At 45.6% G+C, this 22,492-nt stretch overlaps 1 protein-coding gene across 2 annotated transcripts in view; it reads left to right on the plus strand.

Moving 5' to 3' along the window:
- DQX1 (DEAQ-box RNA dependent ATPase 1) overlaps nucleotides 1–22,492 on the plus strand; it is a 512,398-nt gene that overhangs the window by 102,926 nt on the left and 386,980 nt on the right. Inside the window, exon 1 of one of the 2 annotated variants that reach the window (XM_069632366.1) lies at nucleotides 18,683–18,703. The exons of the other annotated variant lie outside the window; for it this stretch is intronic. The gene's annotated coding sequence lies outside the window, so the exon portion shown is untranslated. Of the gene's footprint in view, nucleotides 1–18,682; nucleotides 18,704–22,492 lie in introns of those variants that run through there. 2 annotated transcript variants of the gene reach the window in all.

Here is a 22,492-nt window from a genome sequence, read left to right on the forward strand (position 1 = left end):
TGGTCAGTGCCCCCCACGTTTACCCGCCACTACTGCCTTGCCAGGCAGCATGCGGACGAGGTGCAGATGGGAAGAGCAGTCCTGCGCCATCTGTTTTAATAAGGTAAGCTCCACACTCTGGAGAGTTGTTTTTCCACCTTTTGGTGACCGTATACTTTATGGGGGTACGGTTATATGAGTAAACATATTTCTGGTGTACCTATGCATTGTGTATTGTGGTGAGGGAATATTACATTACATTCTCATCGGCGTTTTCAGGTGTTACTGCTATACAATCTATTCTAAGCATGTGAATCCATGAAAGATCCAATGCTGGAGAAGGGAATAGTTTCTTACCTGTAACTCCATTTCTCCAGCATTGGTATCTTTCATGGATTCACATGCGCCCACCAGCCTCCCCGGAATGCAATGTATTTGCTTGATAAGTTTAACCCTTCCTACTTTGGAGGGGCCGAAATCTGAAGGGGAGCCGCAGGGGCGGGCCTCTTATACTGGGACGGCCTACGGAGCGTGCGTAGGCGGGTCCTAAAAGGACGTAGATAGGACACAAAAGTGTCTGAAGTTTTCCTATAGGAAAAGGCTATATATGTGTACCGAGGGGACCCAGTCTGACGACGGGGAATATTCTAAGCATGTGAATCCATGGAAGATACCAATGCTGGAGAAATGGAGTTACAGGTAAGAAACTATTCCCTTTTATGACAAGTTATAATCTAGATGATAAACCCTTGTATAACGCCCCTCTCTTAGAATCCCCCTGACCCCACTGAGCCAAGAAGTAGATTTGTTTTGCAAATTAAAAAGGTTTATTCGAAAAATGAAACAATAGATATATATCACACTTTTATAATAAATTAATATTTGACATCACACTTAGACATATGACAGTGATCAACAATGGATGATGTTATACTAGTGCACTGGTTTAATTACTTAGGAGTAGTATAATGCCTCGGGGATCTCTCTCTCTCTCTCTCTCTCTCTCTCTCTCTCTCTTTCTCTCTCTCTCTCTTTCTCTCTCTTTCTCTCTCTCTCTCTCTCTCTTTCTCTCTCTCTTTCTCTCTCTCTTTCTCTCTCTCTTTCTCTCTCTCTTTCTCTCTCTCTTTCTCTCTCTCTTTCTCTCTCTCTCTCTCTTTCTCTCTCTCTCTCTCTTTCCCATGCAGTCTAATCTCAGCGGGTCTCATGGGGTTGGTATCTCGTGAATGTAGCCCGTGTGTGCCCCCTATATAGTGCTGGTACGCGCGCAGTGCTGCAATGGCGGCGCTTCCCTTTCACCCGTGTCATGGGAGCTAGCCCGCATAGCAGCCATTCTCTGGATAGCACGTCTCGCTCCAGGCCCGCAGCGAGCTCCATGGCGGCCCCTTTTATCAGTTTCCATCTGTAAGGCCGTCAGGCATTTCACAGGTGCGTGCATTATTCTCTCATTTTACTGTGGCTGGGCTGTGGGCGGGCTGAGAAAGCGGCAATGCCTGCCATTTCTTGTCAACGATCAAAGCTCGCACGGAGGAACCGCTGCCGCAGTGCAGGAAGAGCTGTGCAGTGCGCTCAGACGTTCAGCTGCAGCAGGAGAATTTAGATCTCAAGCGTATAACCGAGCAGCTCCGCTGGCCTCTCACCTTAAATGTTTATGGGCCCCTGATCTTTGACCTCCGCATCACAAGCCTGCATTTGGGTCAGACATAGGCTTGCTACAGCCAGGAGAGAGTGACCCAGCGAAAGTAACAGAAAGAAAGAGAACACCAGAAAGATGAAGACCCATACAAATGGAGTGACCAAGAGAAAAGCAAGGGAAAGTAACCAATGAGACAAACGAGAGGTGTAGGGATGGGTGGCCGGGGAGAGTACACGAAGGTAAAACTAGAAAGTAAAAGGCTGCGTCTACTGGGTGACGACCACCACCCCATACTTGAGAATCAAGGCCTGTGGAAGCAGAAACTGCAGGTTCGGTCCTGTTAGACACTTGCAGAAAAGGTGCTACCACTGGGCAAGGCCTTAAAAAGCCCTTATTACAAGGGCAAACTGTTAGGGCCAGCCTTCTTCTAAAGAGAGGGCTGCATTTCACCTGCTATCAAGATGCAGCACCTGCTCGGCACCCCAGGGGCCTCAAGAAATGCCCACGGGTGTGCACTCGCCTGGGCTTTTTTGATGTTTTTTAAGAAATTGAATGATGGGAGATCAAATCCAAGAGGGAAGCAAGGCCCCTCCCCTAAACATCTCCCAGGGAACAGAGGGAGATGCTGAATTCAGAGGACCCTCCAAGCAGCTCCAGAACCGGTACCCAGCAAGCACACAGTGTGCCCGGCTTGGATCTGCAAGCAAGCTTCCTAGCTAGGAAGTGCCAGAGAGTCTCTGAAAACAAAGGACAAGGCTGTTACCTGCAACACTCTCCTCAGCTTTGGGCCATCCGCCTTATAGTAGGACACATGCCCTGGAGAAGCTAGGAGGAGTGCACCAATGAGCATAAACCAGCGTCCACGAGTTGCAACCGACTGTACCACTGACTTACCATGCACAGTCGCTCATGTCGCCCAAGACGCCTCGACGAGTGCTTCAGACCCGCCAACCAGAACTGAGACCATGATTCCTGATGGCCTTGCTCGCTGAACTGCTTGCAACCTGATACCCTGCAGCTGTCTCCCGTCTTTAATTCTGTCGCAGAAGCTGCAAAGCACCCTGAAACCGACTTGACGGTATCGCACACCAAGAACTTCTACAAGCACATGGTACATTGTGGTTCTGTCCTCCTGGTCCTTCACCGAAGGCCGATAGTGATATTTTACGACCCATTGCTCCCTTTGTGCTGAAACCAAATATCCTTGAATTATTGAGATTAATTACTTTACCAACTACCCTCCTGTCAGTATCCAGAGTGCATCCCTTTTCCTTATTGAAACTGCTCCCTGCATTGCTTTCAAATGTTCTTGATTAGCAAACAAATCCATTTGATTAGCAATGTTGTTCTAATGGTTTTAAAGCCATAAAGTTATTTGTAGCCAAGAAATAAAATGATCAACGATACAGCAGTTTTGTGTAACGCTGAAGCAAGACATTGTGGGGTACATTTAAGGCCTAAGGCAGAATCCCTGTACAACAAAAACTGAATTTCAGCAGTCGCCCAAAAGTGGCTGTGCTTTTGTCTTCTGAGCACATATGGGGCGAGAGTTGAACACAGCCACCCCAAGAATAGCTGCATTTTTTCATTCACGTGAATCCAGAGAAAATAACACACATTCAGAATGGCTGTGCATTGCTGTCCTGTCATTTAAACATTCCAGGTTGCACAGGAAAATGTCCTGCATTTAAAATGGTATCGCACTGGTGCTAGTTTCATTTTAACATCACACAGTTTTGTTCTATTAAACCACGGCCCTGTCTGTGTATTTCATTTTGAACACCATCAAATAAGGCCATCCCTTCCAAAACGGCATGGTTTCATCAGTGAAGTCTGTGAAAAGCAAAAGAATTCTGCTTCAAGCCCGCACGGCTTGGATTTACTTTTTGAAATAAACCAACACATGCAAAGTACTTCAAAGAAAAGATGCTCCCTCTTGACTCATGTCAATTACCAAGAAACCATTTTCAAGCATATCTCTGCGTCCAGAAACTGACCAGATCTATAAAAAGCCTTTCAGAAAGTAAATTCCAAGGAAGCTGCGTGCATCAAAAACCGCATTTTGTGAAATGAACAGGAGAGAAAAAGAACATGGGTTAATCCTGCTTTTGCAAAGCAGAAAATGGCATTTGGAAAGCTAAATCTGAAATAACCCTGTAGCTCGCACATAAACACAATTGTACATGTGAGGAGAGGGGCCACAAAGACATGTATATTGTGCTGTTTTTCCCCCCAAAAGATAAATCATCTTGGCTGAGGCCCAGGAGTGTCTGTCAAAACAGTTTGGCAGAAAGGCTAATTTCGCACCTACCAGCGACTAAGGCTGCAAGGGCATATGCCCTGTTCTTATGGACCTGACAGTGTGATAATTACATGTTCTCCCAGCCCGACAAGCAGAACTGCTCCCACGGACAAAGGATGTGGGTGAAGCCCTGTGTTTTGCCTCAGAGGTGTGATTTCCTCTGCATTCATTCCCAGTATCCACTGGACGACTTCAAGGAGGAGTCCTGGAAACCCGTGTGCAAGCTGACCCAGGGGAGACAAGTTGTATTGTCGGGGTGGCAGCGCTGCCCACATCTTTGGCAAATCCAACTCATTGACAATGCAGGACATTTATACTTTAAGACATTTTTCTCCGCAATCTGAATAAGCAGTAATGTGATATTATGACAGTTAATTTTAATGTATTTTTGTACAAGCGCAATAAGACTATGTGCATCTCTCTGGCACGTGGTGAAATGAAATGGCAGGAAAATGCATTTCTGTGGGGAGCATAAATGGCACAGGTATTAAACATGAGGAAACTATGCCAAATACTATTATGCTAATGTGTAGCTATTTGCAGAATTTTAGATAATGTATCTCCTGAAAACAGCGAAATTGTGTGCAAGGACGAGGCAACATCGCACAGAGTTGTCGATTGAACCGCCATATTCCTTGTAAAATATAGGATCTGCCCATCTGATTATTATTTTTTTAACATTTTTTTAATTTTTTTTTTAATGATGGTGACTATTGTAAATGTGAAGTTTTGTTCACTAACCCACCTTTGTGAAAAATAGGCTTCTTAGACAAAGGGAGTCCTAAAAGGCCACACACATAAGGTGAGGTCACTTCCCAGGAACCAATCGGCCCGCTGGGAGGAAGGGACACCTGTAGCCTGGCCTATCCCCTGCAAGCGGTAAATCCAGAATACTTCCGCCCAGAATTGTACATTTCTATGATGCCACTCTGCCTATATAAGGGGTAGACCGGGAGACAGAGAGATTAAACGTTCAATATTCACCCTGCAAGAGTCCAAGACTTCAGAACCAGGTCCAGAGGCAGCTGATCCCATCCAGCCAGAACCAGCTATCCATATCACTATTCATCCCAATAATCCAGGGAGAAAGGAGGAAAGGCAGCTAATCCCTTTAGGAGAATCCAGCGGACCCATCCTGCTGTCCACAGTGACCAGACTTTGCACAGCTGTTCGCAACCAGGAGAGCCCAGCTGACCCAGTAACCAGATCTCTTGACCCCGCTGCCTGTGACAATATCCGTGGACCCGCCGTCTAGAGACCCTGGTGGCTGTCCAAATTACCAAACCCAAGCTTGCCTTGTGAGTATCCCATCACCCAGTACCCAAAAACTGCATATCCCGCTGTTTTACCTTGCCTCCTGTTCAAAACCGATTCAAATCCCATAGAGCCCCTAGTCATTTCCCAAATTGCCAGTATCCTCTGTTCATCCTTGCCCTAGAAGAATCTGTTTAGTCTATATCTGTTAGCATATGTCTTTTCTAATTCCTTCAGTTACCTCTGTAAGTCCCTAGTATCATTTGGAATAAATCAATTAATTTCCCTGTAAAGAGATTCACGGTGAGTTGGTTGCAATTCGAACTCAACCTCCTCTTGACAAGTGCCTTTCTTGAACAATTATTGTCTTTAAAATATAGTCTCAGTAGAACTAATCATTGTGCCACCAAAACCGATTTTGCCCATGTATTTTGCTTTCCTTTTAAAAATCTGACTTCCATTTCCCATAAAAAAACATATCACCATCCTATAAAGAGGCATCCCTTCCTTTTAGTATCCGACCTGTTCTGTTCCTTTGTTTCCCATCGCAAAACCGATTTCCGACTTTGCATGCCAAGCCCATTTTCCTAGCTGTTTACCAATTTAAAGCCGATGTCAAATAAGAAATTGCAATTCTGCCGTGTGTGATTTTTGTTGCATTGTTTTCCTCCCAAAATCGATCTTCTCACCTGTGTTCCCGTTGCTTTAGTACCCTGCTCAGTAGCCTGTAAGCTTCTTTGTCTCTTTAGTGCAGCCACACAAATTTGTCCTATCTATCCTACCGCAGATACCAGAGTCAACCACGCGAAAAGTTTACGTTTGCAATCTAGACCACAAATTAACCACTGCTCCAGATAAGTCACAAAATAGATTAGTCCGGGAACCAACCGTGTACAGATCCTGAAGAACCAAGAAATAGTGAAAAGGGGAGATGTGTTATGCAAGACTCGATTACATAGCATAAGCAAGCATAGCTAAGGGTTAACTCCTAATTCGGGATTGTACTCTTAACAGCCCTGGCAACTTCTGTAACTGGCAGCCACAGGGCAGGAAACGAAGATTAGTCTGCTGTGTGACTGTTTTCCCTGTCAAATTTAAGTGATATGTGAACTGAACGTGGGTCACTGGAGCCATTCCAGGTGGCAGGCTTGGATGGGGCAGGGGAGCACATATCCCATTTTTGTCCCAAATATCATTAAATCTGCCCCATTATATTCCACAATTTTTTTTAATATTGTGTACTTATTACTTCTAAAGACTCCACTTTCTGCAGTGTATTCACAGTGCGGTTACACACATTGTTTAAGTAATAAAAGTGGGATTTTAGCCCCCCTACTGCAAATTGGCACTCAACTACATTATTACTATCTCATGGTGTATACTTGATAAATACAGCAAACCTATTTCCCAAGAGTCTAAGAGCAGTCCTCCTATTTAGGTTCACTCTTTGGTTTTTTTTAAGATAGGTGGGAGGGTGCAACAGAGAAACAACCAACCCTGACACTGGGTGGTACAAACTAAGACACACAGCAGATGTCCACACCTTTGTGGAACTCTCCCGTCCCTCGCACACCCTTTCTGTGTTGCAAATGCAACCACATATTTACTGTTTAACTATCATTTTCTTATCATGCCACTGCAGACTTGTTATATATAGTACGTGATATTACTAATATTGTGTACTTATTTTCATATGAATCATATTAGATAATATTTTACACATAAAGTTCATTTTGTTATTGTAGGAAACACATTCGATGCAAAATTCAATTACAAAAGAAAGAGCAATAAGTTTGATAAACATAGTTACTTCCTTTAGTATATTTCCAGAAAATGAACTACAAATATTGATCCAATTACTCCCAAACCATTCCTATGCAATTAACCACATTGTTGAATTGTTGGAAATAATGGTGTTCTAATTCCTTGAATGTATATGCGCTCTACGTGTTTCAGGAACCCTTCCCCTTCGTCAGTAGCTGTTAATTCAAAGTGTTGCTATTCCTTTTCTTTTATATAAGTAATGATATATGATCATCAAAGATTAGATTTCAAAATGTTATTTCGTTATGTAATTAGCATTAATCGTCTGTCATGTGACTCAATGGTCATAATCACCTAGATGATACTGTTTTTGCAAAGAAATGTTCGAATCTTCCTTCTATCAGGATTGCCTTAAGTGAACTTGTTTCCTCCTGTAAATAGTAGAGGTGTAATCAATCTGATGAAAAGGCTATATCTTACTAACTTAAAGTTCTAGCGCTAAAAAGACATTATACTGATATCTAAATTAGATGCCATCCATCTGTTGGTTAAAATCTGAATAAGATATCTTGTCTATTTTAGTATACCTGTGTAAGGTAGGACGGATTACACCGCTCTATGCTGATTAGAACGCGTCCAATCCCTTATTTGGGTCCTTCAGTTTTCATATTGTGTGGCATTAGAATTGTCCTCAGCATACACCTGTAAAACAGGTTAAAGACCTGTGTCACTTATGTCAAGCATTTCTAAGCAACATGCCTATTATTTATCCCAGCACAAATGCCTGGTAACGTGTATTTTGATCTTATCAAGCGGGAGTATGGTCATCAGGGTCATTCCGGTGTATCGTAGTGTTGTTTTAAAGCCCGGGGGTCAAATTAATGCCTTGTTGGTATAAATCGAAAACGTGGAATGTTGGGGCATTGTCTATTGCCCTCATAAGTTGTCAATGTGTCTTAAACTTCGCATAAAAAGCCTAAACCAATCTATCTACCATCTACTTACCTTGGAACGTCATGTCAAAGCACTGAACACTTCCTGAGAGAACCACGAGGAGCGCACGTTCTCAAAATGGCTGCTTAATGTTTTTGTACGTCATCACGCCATAACGTGATGACATCATGTTCTTGTTTACATTTTTGTCGATTCAAAGCTTTTCCAGTCTGCTAGGGAATCTATGTAGCTATGCAATGCAAGTCAAAACTTTCAGTGTAATAACAAGGATCCTATAAGTCTTTCATGTGTATTTTAATAAATTTGCAATTAAGTAATAATTCAATAACTTAATAATGCCCCAAAGAAAGCGATTGGTTGAGATAATAAGTCCTAACTATTACTGTGTCACAAGACCTCTCGTAGTTCTGAATCTGTTACCTAGTGAGGCCTCTAAGTGGCCCCTGATTGTATTAGTAAAATGGAGGGCAACTCTGATTTCTCAAGTTAATTCCCATCAATTCTGCATAACCGGTTCTTAGAAGGGATACTGAAATCGGTATTAGCTAAGTCCTGACTAATACTGTGTGGAACAAGGCATTTAGTCCCCAGTGAGGCTTCTATGTTGCCCTTGATCTTACTTATAAAATATTTAAAGAGTAACTCTAGTTTCTCGTGTTAATTCCATCAATCCTGCACAGAAGATTCTTAGAGCTGATACTGAACTTGGTACCATATCCGCTAGATGTTGTTGTTAGTGTAGTGGATCTCTAGTAGTAAACTGTATGAGATACTTGGTAATGGATATTATCATCAAATGTCGGGCATGAACCCAAAGTGGGTTTATCTTTTCGACAGTACATCATCCTTATGTTTATTTTTAGGAACATGCTCACAGTCTTATACTATCCAGTTGAACTCAATGTTCAGTTACATACCCCGATTTCAGATGCACATTATGGAGGTTACGATTACACCACACGTACTGTTGAATCATTCTTTCGGTGGACAATTTTAGGAACCCACATTTCTAATTTTCTCGATGGATCCTGTACTCGAATAACATTTTTTTCCATCACATTTGTACATTAAGGAGGTTGCAATTTCACAGGAATGGTCACAAACTGTACTCCTCATTCATTTCATCAGGGTTTAAGCTGCTCAAAGGTTCAATCCAAAGGATTTCTCTTTGGTCCATGTGTCTAGCATTCCCCCCCCCCCCTCTGTTCGCTTTCTTAACTACCTCCAAGATGATCACTTTAAGTTGTGCAATGGTGTGTCTATTTTCATTGAAATGTGGAGCTATTGGTAACTTGGTGTTATTGGTTCTTATATTTATTTTATGCTCGTTCCACCTCTCCTATGCTATTCTTGTGGTTTGGCCTACATAAAAGATTACACATGGGCAGGTTAGGCCGTATAGGATTGCCTTGGTGTCCCATGTTGCAAAGTCTTTCAGTTTGATTTTGTGACCTTTTTTAAGGTGTCTGACATAATTGCCTCTCATAGGATTGTTGCAGTTGTTGCAATTCAAACCTTGATATGTGCCTGTTTTCTTTATACTCCGGGTACGTTGTTTATCCCTGGGTGGCCTTTCAGCTTTGACCAACTTGTCTTTAAAATTCCATCCCATTTTACAAGCGATGATGGGTGGTTTTGTGAACAATTGCTGGAGTTGTGAGTCCAACTGTATAAGATGCCAATTCTTCTTTATTAGTCTAGATACAGGATGACTTTATCCCGAATACTGTAGTGCACATAAAAATGGAATGTCTTACATTAAAGGATGAGAATTAATAATTGACTGAAAAGTACACGAAGAGGGGTTACTATAGAGGCATCATTGAGAAAGCCAAAGTCAGAACTAGGAACTTGGAAAGGACAGACCTTCTGGTCCCTAAAACTAAATCAAGACATTCCATTTTTATCAAACTTATTGCTCTTTCTTTTATAATTGAATTTTGTATCGAATTTGTTTCCTACAATAACAGTGAAAAAAATGTGTAAAATATGATCTAATATGTTTCATATGAAAATAAGTACACAATATTAGTAAATCACTTTTATTATATAACAAGTCAGCAGTGATATTATTAGAAAACAGTAAATAATTGGTTGTATTTGCAACACCGAAAGGGTGTGCGAGGGATGGGAGAGTTCCACAAAGGTGTGGACATCCGTTGTGTCATACTTGATAAATACACAAATCCCATAGTAAAGCAACCTACTAATATGTATGTATGGAAACATGGTAAGCGAAAAGAAAATCATTGTACAATCTTTTATTTTCCACATCCTGAATCGAAAAATGTTCTAGAATGATGGTCTTAAAAATCTTGTATTGATCATTTTTAGTTAACTTTTTGTAACACGCTAATAACCAGAGACCAGTTTCTAAGTGGAAGACTGGGATTCGAACCTGTGTTGCTCTGCGTTGTTTTGCTTCCAAGACAAAATTGTTGCCACTGAGCTATGCTTCCGGCCCATTTGTGAAGCACCAAGCTTCACTCTGCTTTCAATACTTAAGAAATTCTGGGGTTTCCCTTTACTTAAGAATGTAACTTGAATGGAAATGACCTGTTGCATTTGCCCTTGCATTTAGCCAGGTCTCGCGCATGCACCTTTACTCATTTGCACTAATGAAGTGCAAAACAAAGTGTAAATGCAGGCCTCATTGCCTGCGCCCCTTCGTCTGTGCACTTTATGTTATGAAGACGCCGGGGGAGACGGGTAAGATCAATTATAAGGTTTATTGAGATAATTGATAAGGAAAAGAGCCCCAGCAATGCAGAGGCTCCCTTCCTCCTTGTAACTTCTCCAACTGCCATAAAATAGAACACAAACAATACACAGCTAACATAGTTCTATGACATCACATAGAACACAGTGCATATCTAGGCCATCTGTCATTAGGGAAAGCATCATAACACATCTTCCCATTTTTTTTTTTTAAATCAATTCACCAATTTATTTACATAACAGGGTCATTTACACAAACTCCTCACTCATGACCCCTCCTCACTGTGGCAATCCTATCCTTATTCCACACTTGCCCTCCAGTCACCCGCACAGCTCCTTTCATGACAGCAACAACTCTGACCGGATCAGAATAAAGGGAATCACCCTTCCGCTTCACCACCCCTTTCTTTATCCTGACCCAATCCCCACACTCCACATGCAATTCTTTCCTTCCTCTCTTCCTATTCTCACGCATGACCCACTCTGTCTTCCTTTCCACTAGTGACTTTCTTACTTCATCAATAATCACATCCGTCTCTCTGCTCCTGCCAAGCCATGGCGGACATGCCCAGGAATATGGCTTTTGGCCCCTCATAGGTTCAAAAGGACACAATCCTGTTGTGGAATGTGGCGCCATCCTCAGAGCCCGCACCCTACTTTGTATAGCGGCTAGCTTATCAAAACCACACTCTTCCCCCATGCGAACGCTTTCCATCACACATCTATTCATCATTTCAACCACTCCGTTGGTCTCTGGATGATATAAGGAGGTTTTTTTGTGACCAATACCACATTTCCTCAAATAGTTGGCAAAACTTCCTCCTACAAACTGGGGACCGTTATCCGTTAACACGCTTTCAGGCAGACCCTCATTCACAAATATTTCTTGCAATACCTTAATCATACTTTCTCCCGTGATATCCTTCACGATCTTAAAATCCACCCACCTGGAGACCAAATCCACAACCAAAACTATGAACTTCCCCCGCCCATAGCCTAAATCTACCGGGCCCAATATGTCCATGGCTAGATCACACCATATTCTCGATGGGAGACCAACATCCACCAACGGCTGTTTCTTAGCCACAATTCCCTTGATACACAACTGACAATCAGCTAAACATTTTTCAATTTCCTTATCAAAACCCGGCCACCAGTAATCTGCCCTCAACACTCCCTTGGTCTTGGTAATCCCAATATGGCCTTCATGTGCTAAATGTATCACTTTTTTCCGTAAGCCAACAGGCACCACTGCCCTTCCCCACCTGAACAAAATGTCATTTGCAACAGATAATTCGTCTTTCACCTCCCAATATGGCTTCACCCCTTCTGCCAGTTCCAACTTGCTAGGCCAAGATGTGGACACCACATACGGAATTACTCTGTTGATTGCTTCATCTCTTTTTATCTCATCCAGCCACTCTTGCTTGGAGACAATTCCATCGGTATTCACGAACACTAATTCCATCTCTTCACCATCTACAACATCCGCAGCACTTACTCTCACCCTGGATAAACTATCAGCCAGTACATTGTTCTTTCCAAGTATAACATCCATCCTAAAACAATGTGTCTGCATCCTGGTGACCCAGCCAGCTACTCTACGTGAAACTTTGTCCAGGCCCTTATTTTCAAAAATAGCTTTCAGGGGTTTGTGATCTGTTCGGATCACAAACTCTGCACCCCACACAAAATTCCTGAAACGCTCGACAGCCCAAAAACATGCCAGAGCCTCCTTTTCTAGAGCAGAATATCTCAATTCTGCTCCCTTAAGACCTCTTGAGGCATGAGCTATTACCTCCTCTGATCCGTCCTCCTGCTTTTGAGACAATACGGCACCTAGTCCACTTTCACTAGCGTCAACTGTAATGATTGATGGTTTCCTTGTATCAAAACACCCTAAAGGATGAGCCATATTAATCTCTTCTTTATTCTGATAAATTCCAGGTCGCACTTCTGATTCCATACAAAATCGGCACCTTTCCTCAAAGTTTTTCTCATCTCCTGCACTTTGTCCGCATAATTCTCTACAAACTTTTGGTAAAATTCAATCATACCAAGAAAGGAACGAAGTTCACTCTTACTGCTCGGTTTCTCAATGTTCTTTATAGAATTCATCATGTCCTCCTTGGGTCTGATACCATCACCTGATACCTCATGACCTAGATAATCCACTTTTGTTACGGCAAACTTACACTTCTCTTCTCTCAAAGTAATGCCCCTCTCTTCGAATATCTTCAGCACCCTGCCCAGATTCCTGTCATGCTCTTCCAACGTCGCTCCACTTATCAACACATCATCTTGAAAACAGAACACACCCTTCAAACCCCTTAGAAGACGATCCATAATTTTCTGAAATGCTGATGAGGCTGACGCCAAACCAAAAGGCATCCTTTTAAATTGAAACACTCCTTCATGCGTCACAAAAGCCGTGACCTTCCTACATGCCTCCTCCAATTCCACCTGGTGATAAGCGGATGTCATATCAAGCTTCGAAAAGTATTTTCCCCCACCCACCATGGTTAACATTTCGCCCATGTTGGGTAGCGGGTGCCTGTCCACTAAAACACACTTGTTTAACTCGTGCATGTCTACACATAGTCTCAAATCTCCAGAACTCTTCTTGACAATCACAACTGGGGAGACCCACTCAACCCCCCCACCCCCACTCTCTCGATCACACCCGACCTCAACAGCTTCTCCAACTCTTTCTTCACACTATCTCGCAGGGCAAAAGGTACCGGTCTGAGCTTTGCCACCACAGGCGTACTCCCCCTTCTTAGGATTATTTGATGTTGAAAACCCTTCACCTTCCCCAACTTTTTATCAAATACCCCACCATACCCTGAAGTATATTTGCTGGAAAATGGGGACGCCTCCGACACTTGCAACACCTGTTCTGGGTGATTGGGATCAAGTCTGATGCCAAGATTCTTTTGTTCTCTCCATCCCAATAATGATTGCCCCTTCTTAGTAACATACAGCTTGCCCTCACATCTGCGGCCTTTAAACTCAAAGGTACTCCACACATATCCCAGTAACTCAATCTTATCTTGGTTATAACCACCGGGATTGATGTCTGGTTCCGACAATGTAGATACCACACCTTTCATCTCAGTCTCAAACGCACCCCTAGACAGCAGAGTGATTTTTGATCCAGAGTCAGCCATCATAGATACTTTACAACCATTCACTGTTAACACAGCATGTGGGCGTTCACAATCATCTGACTTCCCACCATTTGCAACCACATTTACAGTATTGACGATAACATTCTGCAATGGCATCACTATATCGTCCTCAGATGATCCTGTCTTCTTCCTCATTTACATGGAGAACCTTTCTTTGCCCTGCCTGGCCACATTGGAAGTTCCTACAGCACGTCGCAAAGTGTCCTCTTCTCTTGCACTTCGTGCACACAGCTTTCCGACCTGGACATATCACGGAAGATGCAAAATGTGTTGCACTGGCACACCGATAGCAAAGTCTCTCATCTTTTCTATCGTCTCTCTTCTAATTTTTCTGCGTTGGTTCTTGGCTCTTCTTCTCTTCAGCGTTGTTTCGACTCATTTGTTTGTTTCTTCCTCTTCTTTTGTTTTTCGCCTCACCCACATTCAGTATCTCTGGTTTATTTTCCTTGGCCTCTCCGCTCTCCGTCTTTGCAAGTTTTGCCACACATGCCAGAGAATGTTCTACCCGCTTTGCCAGATCCAACACTTCATCCAGGTTCGGCTCATCTCTTAGCCAAAGTTCCTCTCGTATTTTGTTGGACCGGCAGTGGGTCATGAACTGGTCGCGGATGTGTTCATCGAAAGCTCCTTGGAACTTACACGTCAGGGCCAGGTGCCGGAGTGCCATCACATAGTCTTCTACAGATTCCCCTTGGCCCTGCATTCGCATGCAAAAATTATCGTTCCAGGATGGTACTGGTCTTGGGATTAAAGTGCTTGTCAAGCTTCAATAAAGCCAACTCAAATTCGTTCATGTCATCACCAGCACCATCTCCAGTCATCTGAGGAAGAGTTTCAAAAATTCTGACCTTCGTACCCCAGAAAGTGTAAAAGTAATACCCCCTTTCTCTCACTGGAATACGATGTTCCTCCGGCAGCTTTCATATAGTGCATAAACCCCTTGTGGCATTGGGGCCAAGCTATCTTTGCAGCACCTGGAGCTGGCATGAATATAGGTGGGCCCGCTATGCCCGGTAAGGCTGCCATTCTTGCTGTGTGTGTGATACAGTAGAGGTAGGACTGATACTTTGGACAGAGAGTTCACGTCTTATTCCTAAAATGCAAATCACCAGAATATGTCCTGTGCTTATTAGTGAATTACCCACTAAATTAGGCGCATCTCTCCATGTTCATCCTGCTCCTCTATTACCATCAATGCGTTAGTTATTCGCTTCAGTATGTGCCCCCACGAATGTGTATTCCACGGGCGTTTGATATTGGCCCAGCTTTTTAGGACGCGGGCTCTGCAAAGCACGCCGTCCCCTATTCTTCGTTCACCTTGCGCCTCTATAAGAAGGTTTGCGGTAGCTGGTGAGTGACGTTGCCCGGCTCCTCTTCGCTTTCACGGATACAGGCCAATATCGATCGATTCACTTCGTCTTTCAAACAGGACACACTTATGCGACTGCAGATGAACCTGGTTGGGGGGCGGGCACACACTTACTTGAGGGATGCAGATGGCTTCAAAGATGATCCAACGGCCGCTCGACTCTGTGGGAAAGCAGAGTAGCCTGCTGAACGATGGATCAGGCTCGCCGCGTAGTCCGTGGTACCGGAGTGGAAAATTCCTCACAGCAGGCCGCTCGACGCCGGGATGAGGCGGAGCAGCCCGCGAAGGCACGGGTGAGGATCGCCACTCACCCTGGAGAGATGCACACTTCTTCTCGCCCGAAACGGTCGCTGCAGCTCCAACGGAGGGAATATCGGGATGCTGCTGCTGCGCTCTTCAGGCCGCTCGACGCCAGGCAGTGGCGGAGCAGCCCGCGGAGATCGGCGCAGGGGCGGCCGTACTAGCCGCGGTGGGGCCGCTTTTCACAGCTCAGGCCAGCGCTTCAATGCCGGGGCAAAGAGGAGCGGGCCAACGACGATGTTGCTGGGGGTCTCCTGTCTTCCGTGTCTTCAGCACCATCCCATCCTCGTCGCCATTGTTATGAAGACGCCTGGGAAGACAGGTAAGATCAATTATAAGGTTTATTGAGATGATTGATAAGGAAAAGACCCCCAACAATTCAGAGTCTCCCTTCCTCCTTGTAACTTCTCCAACTGACATAAAATAGAACACAAACAATACACAGCTAACATAGTTCTATGACATCACATAGAACACAGTGCATATCTAGGCCATCTGTCTTTAGGGAAAGCATCATAACACTTTACAGTGCACATTGAATAAATGTCACTTGCCATTTATGCAGTGCTTTAAGTGGGCCGTAGCCCGCCGTGGCTGGGCCCCGGAAGTCTCCAAAAAGTAGGGCTGAGCCGGGACCTCCCGGTCCCACCACAACATTGGCGGAACGCATTATCCCGCCGCAGCTGCGATGGGAGATGCACCTTCCATTAAGTCTGTCAAGCTGACAGAAGTGCCAGCCACTGCGATGCTGTGGATGGCTGGTATTTCTGCCAGTCACTGTAAATTCCTCTAGTGACCCCTCGAGTGACAGATCACAAGAGGAAGTTACTGTCCCTTTGTTTACTCAGGTCGCTGAGGCATCTTTAACCCTCGGCGAACCTGGGTATTCCTTTAAATATTTTGAGGTTTATAAAAGATTGCTTGAAAAGTGCACAATTCCTTTGCCGACGGACAATGACGCCTTAGGCAATGTCCGTTGCAAAGGGTTATAAAAGATGGCTTGAATTGTGTACTTTTCTAGCCATCTTTATAAACATAGAAAAGTACGCAAACCATAAGGTATGTACACACATTTAAATCTTATATATTTGTGGGCGTATCTTACTATGGTTTGTGTACTTTTCAAGCCATCTTTTATAAATCGATATTTTATAAAAGGTAGTTTGCAAAGTACACAAACCATAATACGGTATTTATACAAATACTTGCATGCATTAATAGATTTGTTTGCGTACCTTACTATGGTTTGTGTACTTTTTCGGCCACGCCCATCCCACAAGCCACACCCCCAAATGACCCCCCCCCAAACCCCTTCCCCGATTTCTTATTCCACCTAATGCATGGTAGTCTGTGGTTGCAATGGCCTTCTTTGGAATCCACTTGCAAACGTAGTCGGAGTCCATAACAATCAAAAGCAGTGAAGCTAGTATAAAAATGGCATGCTGGCGTAAACGAAACGCTCGTGCTTTTGTATGACGAAGAGGTTGGGAGTGGAGCAATAGGCAATTCCATTCCGTGCCCTTCTTTACAATACAAATGATACAGTGAAGCGTAAAAAACACACGTTAAAACTTTTAGGTTCACATTATACAGATGCTGTTTATTATAAACATGATCCCTCTGTAAAAAACAATTGTGTAAAAATAAATAAAAGTCACCTGATATGATATGATAGGTTATTTATAACACGCTTAATACCCAGAGGTTTCTAAGCGCGGACCCAGGAATTGAACCTGCGTTGCTCCATGTGGTCTTGCTTCCAAGGCGAGCACGTTGCCCCTGAGCTATCCTCCCGAGACAGTGCTACCAGATTATCCGTCAGAAACGCCTAGTTAACTGTAATACACGCTGTTGGGAGCATTTAATGCTCGTCAAGGTAGTGGCCATCCTGCGTCTAAATTGCTCTGTAAAAAGTAGCGTTGTTGTTTTACACCCTTTAACCGTCTTGGATGCAGTCACAGGTGTGTTCATTAATTGGAGATGCGCGGGGTCGCAGGGTCTTCAAGTTCGAAAGGTCCCATTGCAGCGCCACTTGCCTGAAAAATTCCCACCTCGGAAAGGCGCTGCTGAAAACCCAAGGGAAGTTATTGCGCAGAGCCGGACTCCGGCCTCATCTGCGCGTCATGCTGCCCCTGACGGCCCTGGAGGTCAGCGGGTGCCTCCAGGGCACCGTAGGCCCCGCCACGGGCATGCTTAGGACTAGGAGCAGTGCTATAAATGGTATAAGAAATCGAGGGGTCCCTCATTTGAGGACGTGTCTTCTGGGATGGGGGTGGCCTAACTGTAGTAAGGTACGCAAACAAATGTAAATCTACGTAAGCATTTATAGATTTGTGTGCGTACCTTACTATGGTTTGTGTAGTATGCAAGACATATTTTATAAACATAGAAATATGTAACCTTTATGTTTATAAAATATGGTTTGGAACGTACACAAACCATAGTAAGGTGGACACACTAATATATAACATTTATATATCTGTGCATACCTTATGGTTTGTGTACTTTTCAAGCCATCTTTTATAAACCTCAAACTAATTCACGGAATCCCCAGGTTCGCTGAGGGTTAAAGACGCCTCGGCGACCTGGGGAAACTAAGGCACAGTTACTTCCTCTGGTGACCCCCTCATCTGAGAATTTACCGTGACTGACAGAAGTGCCAGCCAGTCAGTGTCGCTGTGGCTGGCTTGCACTTCTGTCATGTCTGATTTAATGCAGGCGCATCGCCCGTCGCGGCTGCGGCCACAGCAGGATAATGTGTCCCGCCAACATTATGGTGGGACCGAGAGCCTCGGCTCAGCCCCACTTTTTGGAGACTGCCGGGGCCCGCCCTCAGGTGGCTCCGGCCCACTTAAAGCACTGCCTTTTTTTTTCTTTTTATTGGTTACATCTAAATGAATTGTTTTTGAGTAAAACCAATAGATGCTAATTAAAAAAAAGAAATACAAATAAAAGCATATTAACCTAGGAGAGCATTTGAGTGCCGCCGCACAGGGATGGTAGCCAGGCTCCCAGAGCTGGGGCGCTGCCATCATGATGTCGGTGTGGGGTTGAGCATCGTTGCTGCCTGAGCCTCTTAGAGCAGCAACGCATCACATCTGGACTTCTGTTGCCCCGTCCCCACCCCCAACAGGATTATGGTCTATTTTGCATGCTATTGTGAGTGCATATTACTCTGCAGGACCGGGCCCTGAACAGCGCTCCGAGCAGGCAGGCTTCTCCGGGAGCTGCACGGTGAGGTAAGGCACCCGTGGATGGGCGGGCGCTCTCCATGGCATCCCTGGCCTCTAGCCAGCCTTCCTCTGCTCACCCTGCAGGCCTGCTGTGGCCACGTCCTTGGCTCGGGGCCCAGGGGCGTGTGAAGTCAGTCCGCTACCCCCTGGCGCCGCACTACCCTTCTCGCCGCAGAGGTATGAAGCGAGCTCCGTCTGCGCGGCTGTTTGTGTTGGCATACGTGGCATGTGATGTGACAGAGGGACTGGTGTGCTCGCAACACTAGTTTTACGACCGTCTCTTGCGGAGCATGACAGCAGGAGAGACCTGGAGAGTTGCAAGCGGGGGGTAGGGGGAGGGCCGCGGATGTGCGACTGCCCTGGCACGGGCTCAACCACAGCGATAGCAGGCGAGTGGCACTAAAGCCGAGGTGCTTTACGAGAGCTGCCTACGAGATCCAGCTTTGAGAAGGAGGGCATGTTGCCTGTAAAACGAAGGTGTGTTGGCAGGGCTGTCTATGATGCCGGCACTGGACGAGGAGGCATGTTGCGTCAGTGTGTGCGCTTCGCCAGGGCTGCTGCTGATTCCAGGACCGGTAAACTGAGGTTTCCAGCATTGGGGTCGCCTGAAAGCGGAAGATTAAACCCGAGCAGTGCGGCTATTGATCCGGCCATTGATCACGGCGATCTGCAAGGCCAAGGAGTGTGCATTTATTCAGCCATTGCTTTGATCCCTGTGTGGGCAAACTTTGATGGAGCGCAGTTCCGCCTTGTTGCTGCCCATTTCCTAGTCTGGGCTCATGATGTTAAAGAGGGCAGTGGTCTTGTTGCCCCCGTCTGTTCTGCAAGAGCAGGACCTCGTGGGACACTACATGGGATCGGACGGGCTCTTTTCTTTCAGACTGACCCACCCATCTAGTTGCTTCCCCATCTGCCTCAGCCCCTGGGGTAGCATCTGGGGGTGCCCCTAAACCTTAGGCTGATGGGGTTTTTGGAACCAAAGTACCGGAGCATATTTGCAAAGACTATACAATGGAACTAGAGGATATCAAAGGTCTATCCCTGAAATATTTATTTAAATGTATAAAGCGGCCGTGGGGCATTGTGGCGCTGTTGCAGCAGTGCTTACTTAGTTACACAGAGAAAGACCAGAGCACCTGTCTGTGGTTCTTGGTTACATTGAACCTATTGCCAGACAGATAGACGTACAATGACAAAAGATGGCACATAAAATGACAGGGAAAGGCACAAAGTGCCGGTGGACAGGACGTAGGATTGAGGTAACAGACGGAGAGCTAGCGAGGGCAGGAGACCTACTGATGGGTGGATGGATGCAGTGTGAGTGACTAAACTACCCCACGCAAGAGAACATAACCTGGGCATTTGTCCATTAGTTAGGCCATGTGTATCACCCATTTCTCATTCTTGCCAGCCCCTTTTTTTTCCCCTCCAGTAAGGTGCTGAATGAGACATTTCCTTTAGTTTGGCGTAACAAGGCCGCAGATTTATTTTCACATATATACAACCACAGCAACAGATCTTGAAAATAGTTCCAAAGATGTAGCGACTGCTCCTTGTCCTGCTTCCCCCTTTTTAACCATGTCCATTGCAGGCCCAACTCCCCCAAGACCTTCGAGTCTGAGAACCGCCTGCCCCTGCAGGTATTTGCGGACTGGGGGAGCGCCGTTTGTTGGGGGGAAGCTGAGCCCCAATTGCTACCGCCAGACACCCCCGCCGTTTAGGCTCCCAGGAGGCGCTGTCCAGACTGGGCGAAGCCCCTTCCGGTTTAGCAATGGCTCATTCGGAGTCTTTCTCTTCTCATTGGTCGCCACAACACCGCACTGTCGTCCTGCGGCGACGACGTCCAGGCTCTGCCGTAGCTGTAGGGTGGGTGGGTGGGAAAACAAAATCCTCTCCTGGTTGACGGGCACCCGGCTGCTGGAAGAGCTGCAAGTGCTCCTGTGCCGGGCGCCCGCTGCATATGAAGCCCTTGCTCCTCCCCTTTCCATTGTTTCCCTTCGCAGGCTTACTGTTGCGCTTGGCGATCTTTTGGAACTCTTGCCGCCCTCTCCCCTGCCCCTGAGCAAATAAGACGTTACAGTAATCTAATTTGGCTCCAATGGTGGCTCTGGAATATGCACATGTAACGGACCAGAATGGCTAAGCCCCTGGAGTGATGGGTAGACAGGAATGTTATACATTTCCGCGAGATTTGGCGCACCTGCGGCTCTTTTGGGGTCATTTTAGTGTTAGATGAACTATTACTATTGTAAATGCAATTTCGATAGCTTGAACCATTTAAGGGACATTTGGAGGTATTTCTTTGCTTAATGCTTGACTTCTAATGGGGCAACGTGTGTACATCCAATGCTTCGAGGCCTCCCGCTCGCTCTCTTTGAATTGCCCACCAATTCTTTGCCATCTCGGCCCACCCGCTTCCTCCAGGCTTTTATTTCCCATTTCATTTTTCAAGCCACTTGCCCTTAAGTGATGGCTGCTTGTGTTTGCACTATTTACTTAACGCAGTGCTTTCCTGCAGTGGTACGCACGCGCGAATTCCAACCGGACCTGCGCAGTTCGGTTATCAGATGAGCCAATCTCTGTTGCACCCCTCATTTATGAGATGCGCTCCAAGCTGACCTGTACCCATCAGATAGGTCGCAGATGGCCTTAAGAACACCAGTTCAAAGGTTGTTGTAAAAATCGTAAAGGGGTTCTCTAAGGGGCGCCCCTCTCTCTGTCCTACTGCGGGCTGTTCCTTCCCTAACCTAGGGGTCCCCGAACCACAGGCTTGTTACTAATTATGGGTATCCCCTATTAGACAACACCTTCTCTAAGACTCCCTTAGGGGCTGCGTGGTATCTGCTCTAATGTCCCTCTTAGGGTCCTACTCTCCAAGGATAGGGGCCTTCCAGGCACTCTGGCCCCACTTGGTCGCTTCCTTTCAGACCCTCCTGTTTCTCTGCCTACGTGTCTCTCTCTCTCTCTCTCTCTCTCTCTCTCTCTCTCTCTCTCTCTCTCTCTCTCTCTCTCTCTCTCTCTCTCTCTTTTCACCCTCTCTCTCTCTCTCTCTCTCTCTCTCTTTTCACTCTCTCTCTCTCTCTCTCTCTCTCTCTCTCTCTCTCTCTCTCTCTTTTCACCCTCTCTCTCTCTCTCTCTCTCTCTCTCTCTCTCTCTCTCTCTCTCTCTCTCTCTCTCTCTCTCTCTCTCTCTCTCTCTTTTCACCCTCTCTCTCTTTTCACCCTTCCAGTTACCATCCCATTCACTCCCTGCTTAGGAGCAACCACAACCAAGTACCACTTTCTGTAACCAAGCAACACATCCTCTGGCACACTTTCACTAATTCCCCTCCACGCTGTTCTCCACTTTTCCTTTTCTGGCCTCGTCTCTTGGTCCTCCACCACTTTCTTTCACCACACCCGGATAACGCACACCTTCCGTTTTCCTGTCTCCCCCCTTCCCTTGGCCTATCTTCCTCTGCTGGTACCCCAGCCAATCTCTGACTGCCTTTTCCCCCATGGATAAAAAAGGGTACTTACCCTCGCCCTTTCGATATGTGGTCCTATGTGGTGACTTGCTGGCGTGTATTGGATGCTGGATAGGTAACTGGTCCGCTCCACTGCCTTGTACCCGCATTGTCCAGGTGATTGAGCGCACAGCTGAACGGAGTGCCGTGTGGTCTGCGTGGGGTGGAACCATTATTGGAGTCCCGGCTGCGTGGGCCCCTAGGATTGCTTGCTCTCGGGGCATGGGTTGTTCTACTTCCTGGAGCTCTCTTGTAGTTTCTATGCCAGTAGGACCACTTGCTCTTTCACC

The sequence above is a fragment of the Ambystoma mexicanum genome, chromosome 6q (assembly GCF_040938575.1).
Source record: "Ambystoma mexicanum isolate Mex_15411 chromosome 6q, UKY_AmexF1_1, whole genome shotgun sequence".
In the NCBI taxonomy this organism is placed as follows: domain Eukaryota; kingdom Metazoa; phylum Chordata; class Amphibia; order Caudata; family Ambystomatidae; genus Ambystoma; species Ambystoma mexicanum.